General features: G+C 38.1%; 1 protein-coding gene across 12 annotated transcripts in view; it reads left to right on the top strand.

Moving 5' to 3' along the window:
• Window positions 1-18975, top strand: part of MECOM (MDS1 and EVI1 complex locus) — a 523206-nt gene that overhangs the window by 445710 nt on the left and 58521 nt on the right. The window contains exon 1 of one of the 12 annotated variants that reach the window (XM_016148133.2): window positions 15374-16370. The exons of 7 other annotated variants lie outside the window; for them this stretch is intronic. The gene's annotated coding sequence lies outside the window, so the exon portion shown is untranslated. Of the gene's footprint in view, window positions 1-15373; window positions 16371-16527; window positions 16632-16676; window positions 18057-18975 lie in introns of those variants that run through there. 4 more of the 12 variants (XM_016148136.2, XM_016148137.2, XM_016148135.2 and 1 more) reach the window with 4 other exon arrangements.

Genomic DNA, 18975 nt, shown 5'->3' with positions numbered 1-18975 from the left:
GTCTGAATTCTTTCCAGAATAAATGAATAAATGAGTGAAATCAACAAGACTGACCAATGTTAGAAATAAAATATTTAAACTTGCTTTGAAAGAAAATAGATATCTTTTATCTACATTTTTAATCTAAACCAAAGAATTTATTAAAAAGTTATTCCATGGGTTGATTTCCAAATGATTACAACACAGAAAACAGCATTGGAGCATATGTACTTAGGCATAATTCTTATGATTTAGAAATTCTTTGTGATTTTTGTTACTGTTATTATTGTTGTTGTTCAAAATAAGTTGACTATAACATAGACTATGTCTTTGGCTGTTAAACCAAATCAGAAGACCCATTATCTGAAATAAAATGTTTCTAGTTTGTTTATAAAGCATTATGCATAGATATGTACCTTTAGTACATATCAGTTATTCTTAATTAAATAATTACTCCAGAAGTTTCATGTGCTTACTTATCGCATTTAGATTTTACTAGAACAATTATTTTTTCAATGTTCCTTTAATTTATGCTGATAGATTCACTCAGCACATATTAGAATCATCAGGAATATTAATCTCTTTGTTTAGAACACAAACATGAATATCCACATACCTAGGCTACTATAATCTATATTTTTAAAACATATGAGGATGATTTTATACACCTAAGGAACAATAGGATGCTGGGTTTTATCGAAGCAATTAAACAAACATTGAAAATACATTTAGCCTAACTCTAGCACATGGTAAGCTCCCCAGGAATATTCTTTTCCACTTTTGCCCAGCCTTTGAATGAGCAAAAGTCTCACCTCTTCCATAAAGCTGCCCCTACCGTGCTAGCCTTTACGCATCTCCCTCCTGTCTGAATCTCTGCAGCACTTATCACACGAGCCACATAATTTAGTACTTAATGACTTAACAGTCTTGTACTATTAGCTGTTCTTTCAAGTAGCTTAGTCTTGTCTCTTTAAATAGATTGCATGGGCCTTAACAGCAGGGACAATAGTTTACATTAATTTTTTATTCCCTCTGGCTTCTAAACCTTATCTTGTAGAATATTTAGTTTGGTCATTTTCAACCTGTGAATCAAGAGCTGAGGAATTAGAAAGAGTGGTGTGGGATTGGGGAGATAACCCAGAGTTACTCTGAAACCCAAGAGTCCATGTGAAATTGTGTATGTGTACATGTATTTACATGTGGCTGTATGTGTGCATAAATAAATTAGAAAAATAACTTTAAATTAGATATAGATGTCACATTTTTAAAAGGAAATTGTAAAAAATATATAAAGTATAGCACCATTTTATAAAAGAAAAGCATATATATGTTTACACATTATATATATATATATATATTTCTTAATTTTGTGTGGGCAAAGAATACTACAAGAAGAAAACTACTTGGACTAAATGTTGATTACCTCAGAACAGTGAAACACCTTTGTGTCATGTTGTTTAATTGGTAAAACAAGCATGTATTGCTTTTGTAATTTGAAAGACTTCAAAGAAAATGTTTAAAAATGAAAACTTCAAAGGTAATATCAAAGTGAAGTGAAGGGATAAGTAAAATTACCAGATTCTCTAAGAGAAAAAAAACCGAAACACTAAGTGTAAATCCAGCCTGTGCCTGGGGAGAGGGAGAAGCACTGGCATAGCAGAAAAAGCTTAGTTAAGAGTCAAAAGTCCTGCCCTCCAGCCACAGGTCTACCACTCACTCCACTGAAACCTTGGGCAGGTTCTCTAATGTCTGCATCTCTTTTCTCATTTTTGTTGTGGTGATAATTTTACTTAGCATGCCCTCTCACGATTTTATATCATTAGTAACTTAATTTAAAAAGTTAAGTGAAAGCCCTTTGAAAAGGATAATATGTTATCCCTACTATGCTCTCTGTCACTTCTGATAAAGTTTGGTTGGTACTTATGCGAACTGGTAATCTCTCTGGGAGCTCATGGAAATGGCGGCCAATCACTACTTTATCAGAAATGGCTGCAGCTCTCAGGAGATGACCTGCTTCTGTGGGCAAGCAGCAAGGTCCTAGTCCATGGCAGTGGGAACAGGAGGGTGGAAAAACAGAGATTACTGATACTATTTTTCACTGATGCTTTTGGCACTAATACAGTGTATTGCCTTCGTTCTAGATTGGGCTAAATTTGGGGGGTAACTTCTGATAATCAATCTAATAGGGCACGTCTATGTTCGAGATCAACAGCTTAGTCATTTTATAAACAATAACAAAAAATTAGTCTGAATTTACAAAGCAATATAACCCTAATTTGGTACATGTCCCTAAATCATTTGAAAGCTCATGATCTACTATGTGATGGTTCTGAAAATAGGAAACAGATCTTTCTGAAATCTTGATGTCATAGTGTCACTACTGTGAAACTTATAATCACTGCCTTTTTCTGTTTTCAGTCCAATATAGCCTCAGTTCCAACAGGCTTTGGAAATATTTCCATAATTTGTCCTTATCAAGTCTTATTCACCAATGCTCCTCAACTTTATGGCTCCTGGGATGCTCTAGTGAGTCTATTGAGCAATGAGCAGGTTCATGAGCAGAACCAGAGTCAAGTATTTATTAGATGAGAGTGTGAAACTGCCCCTTGAAGCTACAGCAGGGTATGCAGAGGCTGAGGCTAAATGCAGGGGTGGGGTGGGATGGGACGAGGGAATGAGGTTAAAGTGTAGGGGAAGAGTATTCTTTCAGGAGCCTGAATTCTTTGGTAATCAGTGGAGGCCAGGAGACTGAATCCTCAACTGCACCAAAGAGCCTTGGCTGATGATTGAGTATCTATTGCTGCATAAAAAAATTGCCCCAATACTTAGTGGCTGCAAAGTTTCTATGATTTAGAAATTCCGAGAGCCACTTAGCTAGACTGGGAAGTTATGGCCCAGCTTTTCATCAGGTGGTATTTAAGGTGGTGGCTACAATCTCACCTAAACATTTGATCAGCACGAGAGGATCCACTTCCAATGGATGTCCACTCACATTTCTGACCCCAGCCAACAGAATAAATTTACACACCCAAAATGTAACAACCTCTACTGAGTTCCTATAGACAAACATCTTACTGTTTGTCTTCTTCCCATTTCCTTGCCTGTTTCGTCTTTCATTCCCCCCCCCCCACATTCTGAAGAATTATATATTTTAATAGTCTGCTCCACATATTGACTAAAATGTACTTCAAGGTTAATTTTTTTTTCAAAAAGTATCACTTCCAGTAGAATTATGAAGATTTCTGTTTCTCTTCATGAGCTTTCTTTTACCTATTTTCAAAAAATTCCCTTGTCAGGAAATATTTCTCCTGACTATGATTGGGGTTCCTAACTTAGTTATTAAATGCCATAATGAATTTGCATTTGTATCACTTATTTTGGTTATTCTTCTCTGGCTCTTTACATTTCCATTTCTGTTTCTCAGAAATAAACTGCTGCTTGAGTGACTAGCAAATGAATTAGAAAAAAACATGTTTTTCTTCTGATATCAGGATATCTATGAAAAACAAAACAAAACAAAACATAGAGGACATTTATATCAAAGGTAACAACTATTTTATAGAGTTAGAACTCCATTTAATAATAGCTAAGATTTATTAGGTGCTTATTATGTGCTGGGCATTGAGCTGAGTGCTATGCATGGATAATTTTATTTAATCCTTTCAATAACCCTATGAGATACTATCATTATCCTCATTTACAGATGAGGAAACTGAAGTGATAAGTAACATGGTACATGTCACTCACCTAGCACATAGTGAAGCTGTTATTTAAATCTAGGCTGTCTTCCTCCAGGGTCTGTGCTTTTAATCACTCTGCTCTTCTTGTTCTTTATAAGTCTCTACTATGTACTAAATGCTTTATATACATCGTCCCTATTTTTTGTTCTTAATGAACTCCTGTGATATAGGTGTCATTATCATAATTTTAAAGACGTTCAAAGAGCGGTTCAAGAAGTTTAAGCAACTCGGTATCACATAACTAGAAGCAGACTCCATCGATCGAGAGCTCTAACATTAGAAGTCTACGGGTTAGCAAGAAACTGGGGATGAGACTGAATGCTCATGAGCCCAAGTGATTTCATATTTGATTTCATATTTGTCAAGAAGAAACCTGTGGTCTGCTGAGCCCTGGGAAGAAGGTCTTCTTACTTCATTATGTCAAGTTACCACATTTGGCCCATCAGCATCCCTGCTAAAGGCCACAAGAGGCAGGTCATTTGTGAAAACAGACTGTTGCCACCACACTGTAGGTGTGGGTGATTTGACAGCTGGGTCACGAGTGTCATTAGCCCCTTGGATCACCTGGACCACATTAAATAAAATTATTGGGGGCAGGGAAGAATTAGAAAAGAAATGTCGGTTTGCTTTCCACAAATACTGTAGGGAGAGGATTCACTAATTCATTTGTCTTACCTATTATCTTGTCACTGCTATGGAATATTTTTCAAAACCTAAACCAAGTTCCATGAATTTACATTTTACTATGGACTTGCATTCTATAGTATGCAAATAATTGAAAATCAAGTATAATCAAAATTTTCCTGTTCAACCCTTAAACCATCTAGTGTTGAAAAGAATCTCCTTGGCTTTGGTTGAGTATCAGAGGAAGCAGTGTATTTGCACTCAGGGGCTGCACAGCATAAAAAATACATAACTCTAAACCCGAGAGTCATACTTAATACAACAAGATACTGTACTTGTGAAACAAAAGGCATTTGAACACCGATTCCTATGGAAGGAACAAACGATTCATGTCTCCATCTCATACTTTTTTCTTGGTAAAGAATCATTCTCCATCTCCCCCTCCCCTTTCCCTTCCCTCTTCCTCCTTTCTCTTCACAGCAGTTGAACATTAGCTTGTTCAACTCCACTATGCTTTCCAAGATTGAAATTCAGCAAATTATATTTTATAAAGACTTTTAATGGCTTTCTTGAAATATTCCAGCATTGGTTACCAAAGATATTTGTACAGGAAATGATAAACATTTATTATGGTAATTTTTGCAGAGACAACAGAAACCTCCCACAAAATTAATACAAATAAGTTAAATAACTAAAGTATTTAGTGAATCATTTAGATTGGATACCAAAAAAAATTTTTTTTGAGGCTATATGAACTTTGCTAGCTCTCATAAGAGTGGAAATGAGGAGGAGGAATATAATATTGTGAAAGACAATCTAATATTACACAAAAGTATGAGTTTAAAATCTGAAGTCATTTTAATCTTACGTTCCTAGGTTTATAATTTCACCTTTCTTCATCTCATGACTGGGTTCCATGACTCATTTGTGAATTGGTAGTCCAGATCATATGGGGAGAGAAATCGTATGTGAATCAGGGTGTATATTTTTCTTTTCTCTTTAAGTATTGCCATTCAAGTCCCTCCTGGCATTCTCCCTTCTGATTGTAGGGCACTGCATTAGCAAGCTTGAATTTGTTTTCCAGCCAAGAACTACATATCAAAACACAAATGCCTTTAAGAATCTGCAATTTTTAATTTTTTTTTTTTTAGAAATTGACCAGTACTTAATTCTGGACTTTATAGACAGGCTATTTTAGGATTTTATTTAAGTTGAAGAATGGACTCAACACAATTTATAAAAAGATATTTTTAAAGCCACAACTGAAGTCAATGCCCATGTTTTCACAATGATATTGAGATTTCACTGGTACTTGAACCATTATTTGACATTTTACTGTTTCATACATATTAAAAGATGTGACATCCTTCCAAGGGATTGTAAGCCTACTATACTTTTCTGCCTCTATAGAGGTTTTATTTTTTAATTTTTAAAGTATCCATCTATGGTCACTGACATAATAAAATGGAATTTTAGGATTTTCCTAACATAAAGAGAAGATAAATATTTTACTAAAACATTGATGAGAACTTAACATATTGCTCATCGCCTGATAATTCCTTAGCAGAGACGTCATAACCAGCACGGGCCATCAGAGCTTTGAAGTGAAGCAGTAATTCTGGGGCCAGAGCTGCCTCCCCATCCCTCCCCACTTTCATTTCGTGTATGCCTATTTAGTGAGAAGCAAGCGCTTTCAGTAGATCACATATTAATCACAGCCATTAGCGCTCTTTACAAGAAGATTGTGTGGTCACTCCTGTGAAATGTTCTGTTCTTCAGGATGATGAGTTAATTCATCTGGAACAATGTTAGTTCATCAGGGTTTGTGGTTTATCTAAAGATCAAATTCCTGTAATTTTGTATGCCATCTGATTTAATGTCCACTTAGTTTAACGGTTAAACAGCCATTGGCAGGCACAACACATGAATCCAATATCAAAAACTGGAGAAAAGGCAAATTTTAAACATTTAATTCAGGCATCCTTAGATTGAGATCTCCTTGCTGCTTTTCTTTCTCCTGGAGAAATAGATATCTAGATAATGCCAAATCTTATGTGAAGCCCAAATAGTATAAAATGATGCTTGAAAATATGCCCATGGGAAAAATCCATGTATTAGAAAGGCTTGTAATGGAAGAGGATAGGAAGGGGTGGATTGATTTTGAAATGAGATTGTACACAGTCCTTTGGAAGGTTCTCATACCATATACTCGGTTACAGTTACAACACTTCACAGGCATAGAATCAACTGGCTAAGTTTTCTAATAACCTACTTTGTTTATGAGCTTGATAGACCTTCCAAATGCTTTCAAGTTGAATGTAAAGTTGAGGCTCGCTTTTGTCTCTATTTGTCTATTACTAATTTGTAGTTAACATTTTTCGATCAAGAGTTGAAAACAGTCAATTGATAGAAAAATATATGGGGGAATGCTTATAGGCTTTGCTGAAACAGATGCAAAGTAATACAAAGCTTTACTTCCAAAATTGTTCCCTTTGGCATTCCAGCAGGAGAAAGGGACTTTGATACATGTTTAAATATCTGCGTTCATGCCACATTGAACAAGCCAAAAAAGCTTCTTGACAGAAGGACTTTTTAGACTTTGAGATTCTTAGAGCACTTATGAAGTTGATGTTCACTGTGAAGCTCCAAGAGGGAGCTATCTTTACTTTTCTGACCACAGAACACATTATCAGGGGATAACTGTTAACAATTCACTGAGTAGAAAATACCGGTGCGAAGGGCATTTCTTGCCATCAAACAGCTTATAGGCAGATTGGTGGATAACAGAAATATCCCAAATGACCCTAAATATCATGACTGACTAGCAAATGATTTTAATAATGAATACTGTAAGAATTTCAAGGAAGGGACCCTGGAGAACCATGTATCAGCTTGATAAATAGAACTATTACTTCACCTCCTTGATCTATTGTTTCATTTCCTGAATGCTGTGAATATCAGATAAGAAAAGTGAAGGGCCTGCATGAACACACAGTTAAAGGGCCAAGAGCTTCTACTCTCTATCCCCAGGTGTTAACCAGAGCTAAAGATTTGTGTGGAGGGAAGAATCAGTAAATGATCCTGGAATGATAAATTTTATATCAAATTATAGAGGCGATTGCATTTTGGATTAGGGGCTTTATTTTCTAGCAAATTAATGTGGTTTTTCTTTGTTTTTTACCTTTTTTGGTTTGTTTTTAGTTCAGCAATAACGTTGTTGTAACTTTATTATATTAGGAAGACTAATTTTTGTTGGAAAGATATCATAACATTCAGGCTTAAAATGACAAGGGCTTTCTTAGGGCAGTGCCAGTGGGAAGGGGAAAGCCCTGTAGTAAGAAAAGAGTAAATTGACCAGGGGAGTTAGTATTTACTGGGGATAAAGGAAAGGGAGGAGGCCAGGACATTGTCCAGGGTCTGCACCAGATGAAGGCTGACAGTTGGTACAGAAACAGCGATTTTGTAGGTGGCATGAGGAGGAAGAGCAATAAGGTGCTATTCCTGGGATGCAGCAGTGACAAGAATTTCTCTCTCTCGATTCCTTAAAAGAGAATTAGCAGTGCACCGATTGATTCCCCAGGAGGGACAGGGTAAAAGAGCAGTTTCCTTGGATATTAAATATAGTAATTCCTCAGAAATTTAGCCATAAGTAATTCACTCTTGCAAAGTAAGTTCAAAGGTAATTCAGTCTATCATAAAAAGATGTTGCTGAAGATGTCAGTGTAAATAAAACTTGATTTCATCCTTAAGAATCTTACAATGGCCATTAAGGAGGATAAGAACATTATAGAAATAACTGTAAGCTCAGGTAGAACTGGCTATAAAAGCAAGAGAGAAGCACAGATGATTTGAGGTGAAACATGAAAAGGTCAAACTTGGTTAGTAGGAATGAATGGACATAAAAAGGGGGGGGGGCTTTGAAGGACAACTAAGATTTCATCTAAGATAACTGAGGCAAAATGAATTATAGACTGAGAAACAATAATGATTATAATTACAATTATAATAGTAATAATGATAATAATAACTATGTGGCATGCATGATTCTAAGTGATTTAAATACATTGCCTCATTTATTTTAAAAATATGGAGTGAGATTGTACTGAATTATTATACCACAGGGAACCACTGAAAAATTTTAAACAGAGGAGTGGTAAACATCTGATGCTGGGAAAGATTAGATGTAGAGCAGAAACTGGTGGGAGGATAAACGGTGGTCAGACGATCAGTTAGGAGGTCATTGTAATAACTCAAATGAGAGGTAATACGTCTATAAGCTAGGCATCCGAACTAGGTGGGAATTAAAATCAAGGGAGGACCTGATACATTTTTTTCAACCAACATTAACTGAACACCTACTATATTCCTGACATTATGTCAGGCTCTGGGCAAAAGGGACAAAATAGATAGACCCAATTCTTGCCATCCTGGCATTTAAAGTCCGCCAGAGGGTTTTATAGAGGATAAATTCCCTGGCCTTGGTAACAAATATCGACCTAAAACTAATTCACCTTCTTCCCCTGTGTGTGTGAGTCGGGGTGGGGGTGGGGGTTCCTACCCCAGTTTTCAGGGATCTTGGATCTCACTGGTATTTTACTTCTGCCTCAGCACTCTCCCTTTTACTGATTGGCAGAAAACACAGTGGGTGGGACTGAACAAACTCAGCTGCAAGCCAGACAGAGACAGACATCTTCAGGGGTAGCACAGCTTGAGAGAAAAAAAACATTTTTCTTAAAATTCTTGTCTTCTATAGGTCAGGGTAAGGATTAGGGCAACTGGCATTGGAATGGAAGAAAGAGGAGAGAAAAATACTTTTACTTTACCATTCCCCAAAGTGTAGACCAGACTATCTTCCTTATTGTGTATATGTAACTCTGTTCTAACTCATTACACAAACACAAATACTGTGAAGCTTATAGTATTTTGACCTGTTCCCATGAACTCAGAGCAGTTCACACTCATATTACCCAATTTATTTTCTTAACATTCCTATTAGGCTGATATTATGAAAGTTTCATGGAAAATGACTCAAAGGTTAAGCGACTTACCCAAAGGCACACAGCTAGTAGTGGGGACAGGAGAAGAGAAAGGTCTTTCAACTAACTTTCCCCACAAGACTATGAGTCTAAAAGCACTTTTAAAAGCCGTTCCTAAGGTCTCAGAGAAGAGGCCAGCCCTAGAGCTATTGCACAAAGTGCTTAAATGCTATCTTAAAAGATAAAATTAATGAAAATTAATGAAATAATAAAAAATTAATTTCTTACAGAGTCAAAGGTAATTCCAAAAGCATTTAGTGCCTTAATTCTTTGATCTAAACTTAGGAAAAATGAGGAATTTGGCTTTTTGACCAATTATAATCATGATCCAAGTTATCTTCTACAAAATAAAAATAATGATTTTTGCTCACTGATCTAAAAACGCTTATTATCTGAACAATTATATTGATGTGTTATGTGTTTTTTTGGTGAATATTTTTTTCTCAGTTTTTATGGATATTTATTTGCTCATTTTTTTCCTTGAATTTATCTTTTGATGCTACACATCTGAGCTCTTAATATCTACTTTTGGGGGACAAAGAAGAGAAAAATAATGATATTTTCCCTCTTTTTCTCTACCAAAATTTTTCCTGTATTTTATTAAAGCTTTTATTTTATCACAGTGTTTTTATTTAAGCTTGGTATACATTTCTCGTTGTTGTGCTTCACCTGCAAAATAACCACTCAGCATAATAGCTTAGGACTGAAATACATCAAAATAGCCGAACAAAAAAATTTTAAATATGGCAGCCTTAATTGGAATTTAGGAAATAAATCTTTGAGTATAATAATTTATTCACTAGAGCTGTTGTCTCAGCAAAGTATTTCATCTCAGTTTCCAAAGAGCTGCTAGTCATTACTAAATATATTTAAAGTTGAAGCAAAAAAAAAAAAAAAAAATTCAGTTTCATTCCGGCCAAATATACTATAAAATACTCAACTGTTAAGGAAGTCATCTGCATTTTTTAAAAAAAAGATCAGATAGGTGATTATGCTTGTGTAGTTAATTAATAAAAAGGGAAGTAGGTAATGGTTCACTGGGGAAACTTTTCTATCACAGTATCTAGGATGAGGGATCCCGTGCTGTAATAACAGGGTGCTGATTCTGAACGCACACAGTGCCGTCCTACAAAGACATCAAGATTTGTAGGAAATCAACCCTCCAGCAGTCCTGGCAAGCCAGACTGACCCCAGCAAATGAAAATAATCAAAAGTAATTAGAAGCGTGCTGGACTACTCCTCCGAGAGCCGAGCAGGAGAGTAAACATGCCTGGATCCTCGAGCCACTGCAAAGGCCCATGTCTGAGCTGTTAGGTGCCCTGACCTTGTCCACATAAAGATGTGATTTATGAAGTGCAGGGCACAGCAGCAGGGCTTCTGTCTTCTCCTGGAGAACCAAATTACTGAGGTGGAGATTAACATGCTTTCAGTCGGGCCCATTTCCAGACCAAGGGAAATTTTTTATTTACATTTTTTTTTACCTTTAATTTCCTCTTTTCTTTTCTTTTTTTTTTTAAAACAGTTCCCCCATCTCCCACCCTAGATTAAAAAAAAAAAAAAGTGAAGTCCATCAAGAAAGACCGCAAATATCTCTCCTGAGCAGTGGTGATGTGGCTTGATGACTATAGACATTCAGAGCCTTTTTTGTTTGTAAACTCTTATGGTGCTGGACCATTTTGCCGGGTCTGCCTACCTAGCATCACAGAATCTACCTTCAAATTTAGGAATCAAGCTTGTGAAAACTCCCCTGATTAAAACATATAAATTAAAATTAAATATAATATTACTTTTGATTTCATGATTTTCTGGTCTAGTGTCTGTTGCCTAAACATTATGCTTCAATATAAGGCTTATTCTTTAAGTAAAAAGACGGGAGAAGACTTAGTCAAGAATTGGAGGGAAAGAACGTGGAGAAACAAATTGGAGTTTCTGTATTAGAAGAAATATTTATATGTGAATCAGTGGGAATTCTCTTGAGTCCTCAAGACATATTTTTTTCTTATCACAGGTCAGGCAAGATTTTACAAAATCCTTTTCTGATGTGGAAAAGGAAGCATTGATTTTCTTTTTAAACATACATCGATATCTGTACATGAAGCTAATTTAATTAGCAGGCATTTATTGTTCAGCCAAATGTCAATTTCTCACATTATTTTATGTTTCTTGACATGAACTGTATGAAACAGGATTTAACAGAATCTCCATGAATGAAACTGCACTTGAGAAATGTAAAAATACACTTGTATGAAAAACTGTTAAAACAAAAATGTCAGGCTTGGAGTTCAGTCAGTGAATGTTTAGCCACCTCAAGAAACCCAAAGCTGCAGAATTAAGGGAACTCTACTTAGGTTGAGGTTATAAAGTGCTTTCCTCTATAAACTAAAAACATAATGTCAGGGTGAATGGGAACATACTTTATTAACTTTATGGTATTGAAAACTGCCAGCAAGTTGTCTTGTTTTTAAATATTGTCCTCTGCAGAGTGTTACAGGGCTGTTTGTCCACAGGAAGCCTATTAAAAGTGGACAGTGCAGTCATTTCATCTGGCTTTGGCTGGACTGCTTTTCTTTCCTTTAATGATGTGCTGGAATGTACCATGCCCATAGGGTCTCCATTAGCAGAACTTTTACTTCTGGGACAACCATGAAGTTTAAGGCTTAAAAGAGGCATCAGCTTACAGTCTTGTGGGAATCACTTGAATACTGGAACACTAACTTCTTACTGCTTTAACTAATATATTGACTTATTTTAAATAAACAGTTACACAATGATGGCAGAGCCAGTGGCCTTATTGGAAATCTTTGAGCCTTTTAAAGATTCTGCAATCAACCCAGATGGGGGAGGAAGGAAGGGGCCTGAGGAGGGTTTATGCCCTTTTCAAACCAGGAAGAAAACACATTAACCTCTCCCACCCTAGTCTTGCCATCTGCCAAAGGGGGTTCTTTACAGCTCCCAGAAAATCTATCAACTTATACTCAAACCTCATATTTTCCAATTCTTTTTTTTTCCCCCTGGTAAACAACAATTAACAGAACAGGGCAGAAAAAAATAATCATTCCTTCTGGAAAAATGTTTTTAAAATATGATTCTCTTTTTAATCATTGCTGATGAATCACTCTATTTTCTGCCTTCCCCAAAGTTATACATTTTTAGTAGTATGTGGTCCCATTCCATCCCCTTAATATTTAGATCATCTGTCCTGATACATGTTTGCAAATTAAAGCTGGTTTGAGATTATAGTAAAACCATTATTTTTAATAGCCCATTTCAAGAGCAGTGCTAAACACTGCAGAACGCGCATGTTACTGATTACTGCTGAGCAGACAGCGGCTTTTGCAGATTAATTTGTAACTGGGAACTACTGTAAACAGATTTCACCAGAAATCCCAAGGAATAAAGGGAATTGGTGGTGGTATTTGGCTCCTTGTCTTTATTATTTTAGAAATCTCCTGATGGAAAGCAAGTTAACCAGGGAGAAAAACAAGCCCCTTGCAAAAACCTTTCCTCCAGCCCTGTCTCCTCTTGTTTGCTTTCTTCTAATCAGGGTGGGTTGGTTAGGGTCTTCTCCTAAAGAGTGAGTATTTAAATATCAAGAGGTGCTTTTACAAGAAACAAGGCCCATCTAGCTACTCTGGGATTTCAGGACCTTTTATTTTAAACTTCAGTTTGTGTCGTTAAGAAAAAGTGTGTTGATTCTGCCTTTACATGAAGTTATTACTATATAATCAAAGGGGAGAGGGGTTTGGGGTGGGAGAGAGGGTGGGGGCGAGGTGGGGGGAGGAAGGGGGGCGGGGAGAGAGAGAGAGAGAGAGAGAGAGAGAGAGATTGATTGTGTTTGCTGGGTCCTTCTGATGATTTCCTTTAGTCTTTCTCACAAATTATTCAGTAGAGAACAAGACTGCGGATGATGATATTAACAAAATAATATGAATGAAGCTAACTGCCTCATTTCTCTAGATAAATCTCCCAAGGTCTCAGAAAGAAAGTGTTAAATCTTTCGGCTCTATTTGAGGAAGAGAATTTGATACGTACAAATAGTATTAGCTCAGGCCAGTCAGTGTCTGCGGGTCTGGACTGCAGGATGCTCTCGTCCCTGCTTGAGGCTCGGGAATGCTCGGGACCACGGGCAAGTCGGAGGGCAAAACCCGGCTGACCGCGCCGGGCAAGCGGCTGCGGGTTCACCTGGGTGGCTGGAACCGCTAGCGCTGCGCCTTAATTCGGGGTGCATCGCCATCTACCGGCCTCCTGCCGCACCTGCAAGTTCCCGGACCTCAAAAGTCGCCCCGCCCCCCCACCCCAACCCAATTTAAAGGAAAAAACTCAGAGGCCCTTTCCACGAAATCTTAATTTAGCGAGGACCTGCCACAATTCCACACGACCCTTTGTTTTACCCACCGATGTTTCCTTCTTTTCAGAACAGCTTTATAAAGGGCAAGGAGGTGGGGGCCGCGGGGCTGGGAGGAGGATTGGGGCGCTGAGCTCTCAGACCCCCTGATCAGGCCGCACTGTCTGAAGCAATCGGTTCCCCAGATTACTTGTATTTAATACACAATGCATCATAAAACAAATCCCTCATCCTGACAGGAAGAAAATAGAACAGCTCATAGCTCGAGCCGGTCCAATTTATGGCTAAATTAAAAAAAAGGGCGGGGGGGGGGGTGGGTTCCGACAATGGGCAAGTTGAGGAAGGGCAGGAAATCAATGGCAGCAAACCGGGAGCTCTTAAAGGTTCTCAAGCACCGAACACTATGGGAATATCTGACCGGGTTTCAGGTTATTTACAAAGGATTTTTCCTGTCCTACCTACCACTGCTGTGCGATTTTCCCTCAAACAATGGCCATTATCTGAAATAACAGTTCAATGTCACAGATAACAGGCCACCAAAACGAATTAGTCACCACCTCTTGTCATTTTCTCTCCCCCACATCCCTCCCTTTAGTTACTATTCTTGTTTTTCAAATAAGCATTTTGGGGAAATATAGATCTGCTAGATTTACACGTCTATTTGTACTTGGAGAAAACAAAAAAGGGACCTGTCCCTATTTGCAGATAAAGTTTAACATAAGCGCGCTCTCCTCTCCTTTCTCTCTCCCTCCGACCCTCCCCCTCAAGTGTCCCTTGACTCGCTTACTTTGCTTAACTTTCCATTGTTGAGCTAAGAAGTTGGATTTTGTCCATTTGTTTTTATGAATGGAGATTTGTGATAAAAAGCGTTTATTTCCATTTAACTGATGGATTTTATTAAAATTTCCAAGGTTGGCTAAAGTAAATCCACAGACCCTTTTATTTTGCCTCGCGTTTCCTATATTCTTTCTTCCAATGTAGTTTCTGAAATGTGTCAATAAAAATAGACCATGTATGTTAGAAAGTTATTAATCACCTTATAGTACCGATCACCTAAAGCAGCATTTATAATGTCAAAAGTTTAAAGATAATTTGAGTTGTCAAACTGCTTAATTTCACTTTGGGGCGATCACAGTGTTTTAATTAGTATATTAAAGAAAATGACAAAAATTCACCAGACAATCGTCAACCTCTCTAAATCCATAATACACTGTTTGGGCAGGTTATATGTGAATAATGTTTCAGATTTTTAAATTACTCCTAAGAAAAATATGATTTGGAAAAAGCGTGCTCATCTGCTGATTAACTATAATAATGGAGGGAATAAATTGGAGTATGGATTTCAATAATAAAAATTGATGCTTAGAAAACGAAATGTACATGTCAACTTTTCACTCTTAAGTTGCTGTTTTCTGAGAATTTCTAAACTAATTATGTTTAGCATGAGCCAGCGTCCCTTTACCTTAAACCTCATCCTTGTCCTCCAGCGCCCCACCCCCAGCCTCGGTGCACACACCCTCACACCCCCGAAAGCACTTCTCCACCCCATTACTCCCATCCCCCATCCCCAACACACACACGCGCGCCCGCGCGCACACACACACACACTCACGTACGCGCGCGCGCGCGCACAGACGCACACACATACACACACACACTTACACTTGTGCTTTCAGGACATTGAAACAGAGGATATTTCCCTGGGGAAAGAAATCCTGGCTGGCGGGATCTCCCCATTGGTTGTTTACCCAGAGAAATCTACATGTTTAAGGGGAATGGTGCATCCATAATCAGTCTGTCCCTATAGGACTTAGGTCTTGGCGACCTTTTTGTGACCTCTCCCGCCAGAGGAGGCTGCTGTCACTTTAAAAATTTACAGAGAGGAGCCCGTCTGGCTTCCGATCACTCTGGGCGGCGGGAGATAGCTCCCTTTCTCCCTCGCCCCGGGTTCTTTCTGGATGGCCGAGCAGATCCTCTTTAAAGAGACAGTTCATGAAACAGAAACCCGGCGGCTGAGCTTGGAGTTGCGAAAGGGGACGATCCCGTGAGGATCTAAGACCAGGGAAGGCGCTGCGGAGGATCTGAAAGTGGGCTAGAGCTCCCCTCGCCTCTCCAGGCCCCCCACCTTTTCAAACTCTCCTCCTCCTGCCTGTTTTTGCCCCCTTTGAAACTGGGAGAGAGAAGTGAAAGAAGTTTTAGTGGGTTTCAGATAACTTTCATTACACATCGGGCTGATAAGAGCAAGAGAAAGTGAGAAAAGAGGGAGGTGATGTGAACCAGAAGGAATAGTTCCGAGCTCATTTAGGAAGGGGAAAAAACCAAAACACACCAAACCCCGGTCACCCAGACGAGAGGAGGCTGCTTTCCTGGTCTTAAAAATACACTGTTGGCGGACAATAAATCTGAAACGCGTGGTCCTGGCGAGCAGATCCTAGAGACGGACAAAGTTATCAGAAACCCATTCGGAAATCGAGACGCGAGGCTTTTTTTTTTTTTTTTTTTTTAAACATCTCGAAATGTGGCTCGGGATCGTTTGAAAGGATTTTCGTGCAGGAAAACTGGGGGATGCTGATTATTTTATTTTGTTTGTTTTAACTCTTCTGTGATTGCGTTTTATTGCTGAGTTGAGGCCATAGAAATCTTAAGGTAAGAGAACTCGTTTAAAAAAAAAAAAAAGAAAGTCTTGGCGATGTGCATAGTTTGTAACTTCGGACAGTTTCCTGCCTTGGCACCCCTTCTCCCGGTGCCCCCCACCCGCCCCTCCCCCCAGCCTCCTTTTCCTACTTGCCCTCTCAGTCTCGCGGAGCCCGGCGGCTTATCTACGTTGCCGGGACTGGCGATTTCCTTGTTCCTCCTGTGGAACGGTGCGGTCTGGACGCGTCTCCGGGGTGGGTCGTCCGGCCTTCGGTGGGTCTCTCTGCCGGCTGTCGGCCTCTTTTCCTCGCGCTCTTCTCCTGCTTCCCCTCCCTCCGTGTGTCTGTCCATCGGTATCAGGGACGCAGAAGGTGGGGCTGCCAAAATCTGAATTCCTGGCACCCGCCACGCGACTTTGGAGCCGCTTTCGGCCGAGTTCCACCTTGCCAAGTAACAGCTTTGCTGTCCAACATCGTGTGCTGCTTCGCGAGAAAGTCACATTCGGACTCTTTGGCTGGATTGTGGCGATCTCCCCCCACCCCCCCTTTGCTGTTGGTTTTTTGAAAGGAGCTTTCTCTCTAAAGTCTACCTAAAGGGAATTCTTTTTTTTTTTTTTAAGCTATCTTTGAAACTTGAAAACTTTTAAAAACACAGGAGTGTGTTAGATGAAATGACGGGAGATGTGTTACTATATTTTATTCGAGATTTGCAAGACGATTAAGACATTGGGGAGACAAACGCAGTTCTGCTAGCAAATCAAAAGTGAATAATTCACTCAGTGGGGAAACGTTTCTGGAGAAAGTTAAGCTTTTGTGTTGGGGCAAGAATATTGAGAGTAAGAAATGTTGGTGAAATATTTGAATAATCATGTAACATATATATGAAAAGACATTCTTTGGAAATGAACCTGTTTTTAAATTAATTTCACTGTTGACAGTGGCAATGGCAATAATGTTAACACGGAATAAAATTACACCTAGAGGTTTTATGTGCAGCATATGCAACACGTAACTCCCTGCCCCCGCAGAAAGGGAATGCTGGAAGGCTAAAGGGGATAGATGATTCTTGACTTTGAAATTAACAAGTTTTCCACGTCTTTCTGCAAATATGAAATGGAACTGGTGTTGCATTTCATTGACTTCACCCTATTTCCTTCGTTAAATATTTCTCTAGTGTGTCAGTAAAACTGTTTTTTTTCCCTAGTCAAGGAAACAAACAACGAAAGATCTACCAAAAACCAAACAAACCCCGAAAACAAACAAAATAACAATCCCAACTTTTTACTATTGCTATTGTTATTTATGCTCATTCTAGACATCTGAGGAGGGGGCAATGTTAAATTGCCATTCCATTAGTATTACTCAGCAATGAGAGTTAAAGAAAATGACTTAAAGTTTGTAATGTTACATATAAGAAAAATTTTAAAATCTGTCCTCTTTAGAGAGGGTGTTTAATGTAGACTTTTTGTTGTTGTTAATGTGAAGAAGTGTCCTTAGAAAAGACTTGATTTGTGTGTGTGTGTGTGTGTGTGTGTGTGTGTGTGTGTGTAGCAATTATCATTCTCTATCTTCTGTTCTGATTTTTCTTTTTAAATCGTGGAACTACTTATTGCCCTTAATTGCCTCATGGCCAAAGGCTTATTCATAGTGCCTCTTGACTAGAGCCCTCAGAGCACTGGGCTTCTTCTTGAAGTTTGTGGTGAGTTAATGAGTTGAATCTGCAGCTGGGTGATTACCTGAATTCTATGCAATTTGGTCTGTATACCCAAGAATTTATTTTAACTTTTATACAAGTATAGATGCAGCAGAGTTCTGTGGGGCTTATTTAATTCATTAATTTTTGTTCTAGACTGTATTGTTTAGTCTTTGATAGGAAACTTCCTCAAGTTTGCATTAACTGATTGACGTTAACACTACCAGCCTTTCTGATTATTCACCATCAGGTCAACAACTCTGCAGCTTTTGATACTGCTGTTTGAAAAATTATTGCTACTAGTGAATCAGAATAGTTTTAAGTAGGCAAAACTTTAAAAAATGGACTTTTCCCAGTTCCATTTTTTGTTTAATAGGCGTCCTAAGTAATGATTAATATTTAGGACAGGCTGAATGTAAAATCTAATGAAAAATAACAATACACAACCATAGGTAATGATGGCAATTTGCTGTAATATTCTTATATATTTTTTTGCTGGCTCACAAGCCAGTTTTGTTATTTTGTTTACTAAACGTAAAATTGAAATATACATTGGCATGTGTTAACTAAAACATTAGGTTGCCATATTTTGCATGAATGTTTACCAATCATTTGTTTTCATTTGCTTTTCTTTAGTTTGGTCAGAAGCATCTGTGAGACAAATCTTATTATCTTCAATTAAGGGTGTGATTTTATGGTAGTGAAATGCAAACTGAAAATGAATTTAATATTTAAGTTAAAGTGTTTTAATTGAATTAATTTAAAGTGCAAAATGTGGAAGTATATATTTCCATGGGGACACTCTCTGAACATAAAATATTGACTATTTAGTTTAGAAATATTATGTTAATATATGTTATTGAATGTGATTTAAATCACATTGGATAAAATTAAGTCAATAACACTCATTCATGCATAACAAGAA

The sequence above is a fragment of the Rousettus aegyptiacus genome, unplaced genomic scaffold, assembly GCF_014176215.1.
Source record: "Rousettus aegyptiacus isolate mRouAeg1 unplaced genomic scaffold, mRouAeg1.p scaffold_m13_p_4, whole genome shotgun sequence".
Classification (NCBI taxonomy): Eukaryota; Metazoa; Chordata; class Mammalia; order Chiroptera; family Pteropodidae; genus Rousettus; species Rousettus aegyptiacus.
The sequence above is the reverse complement of the archived record's forward strand: the minus strand, read 5'-3'. Positions and strand labels throughout refer to the sequence as shown.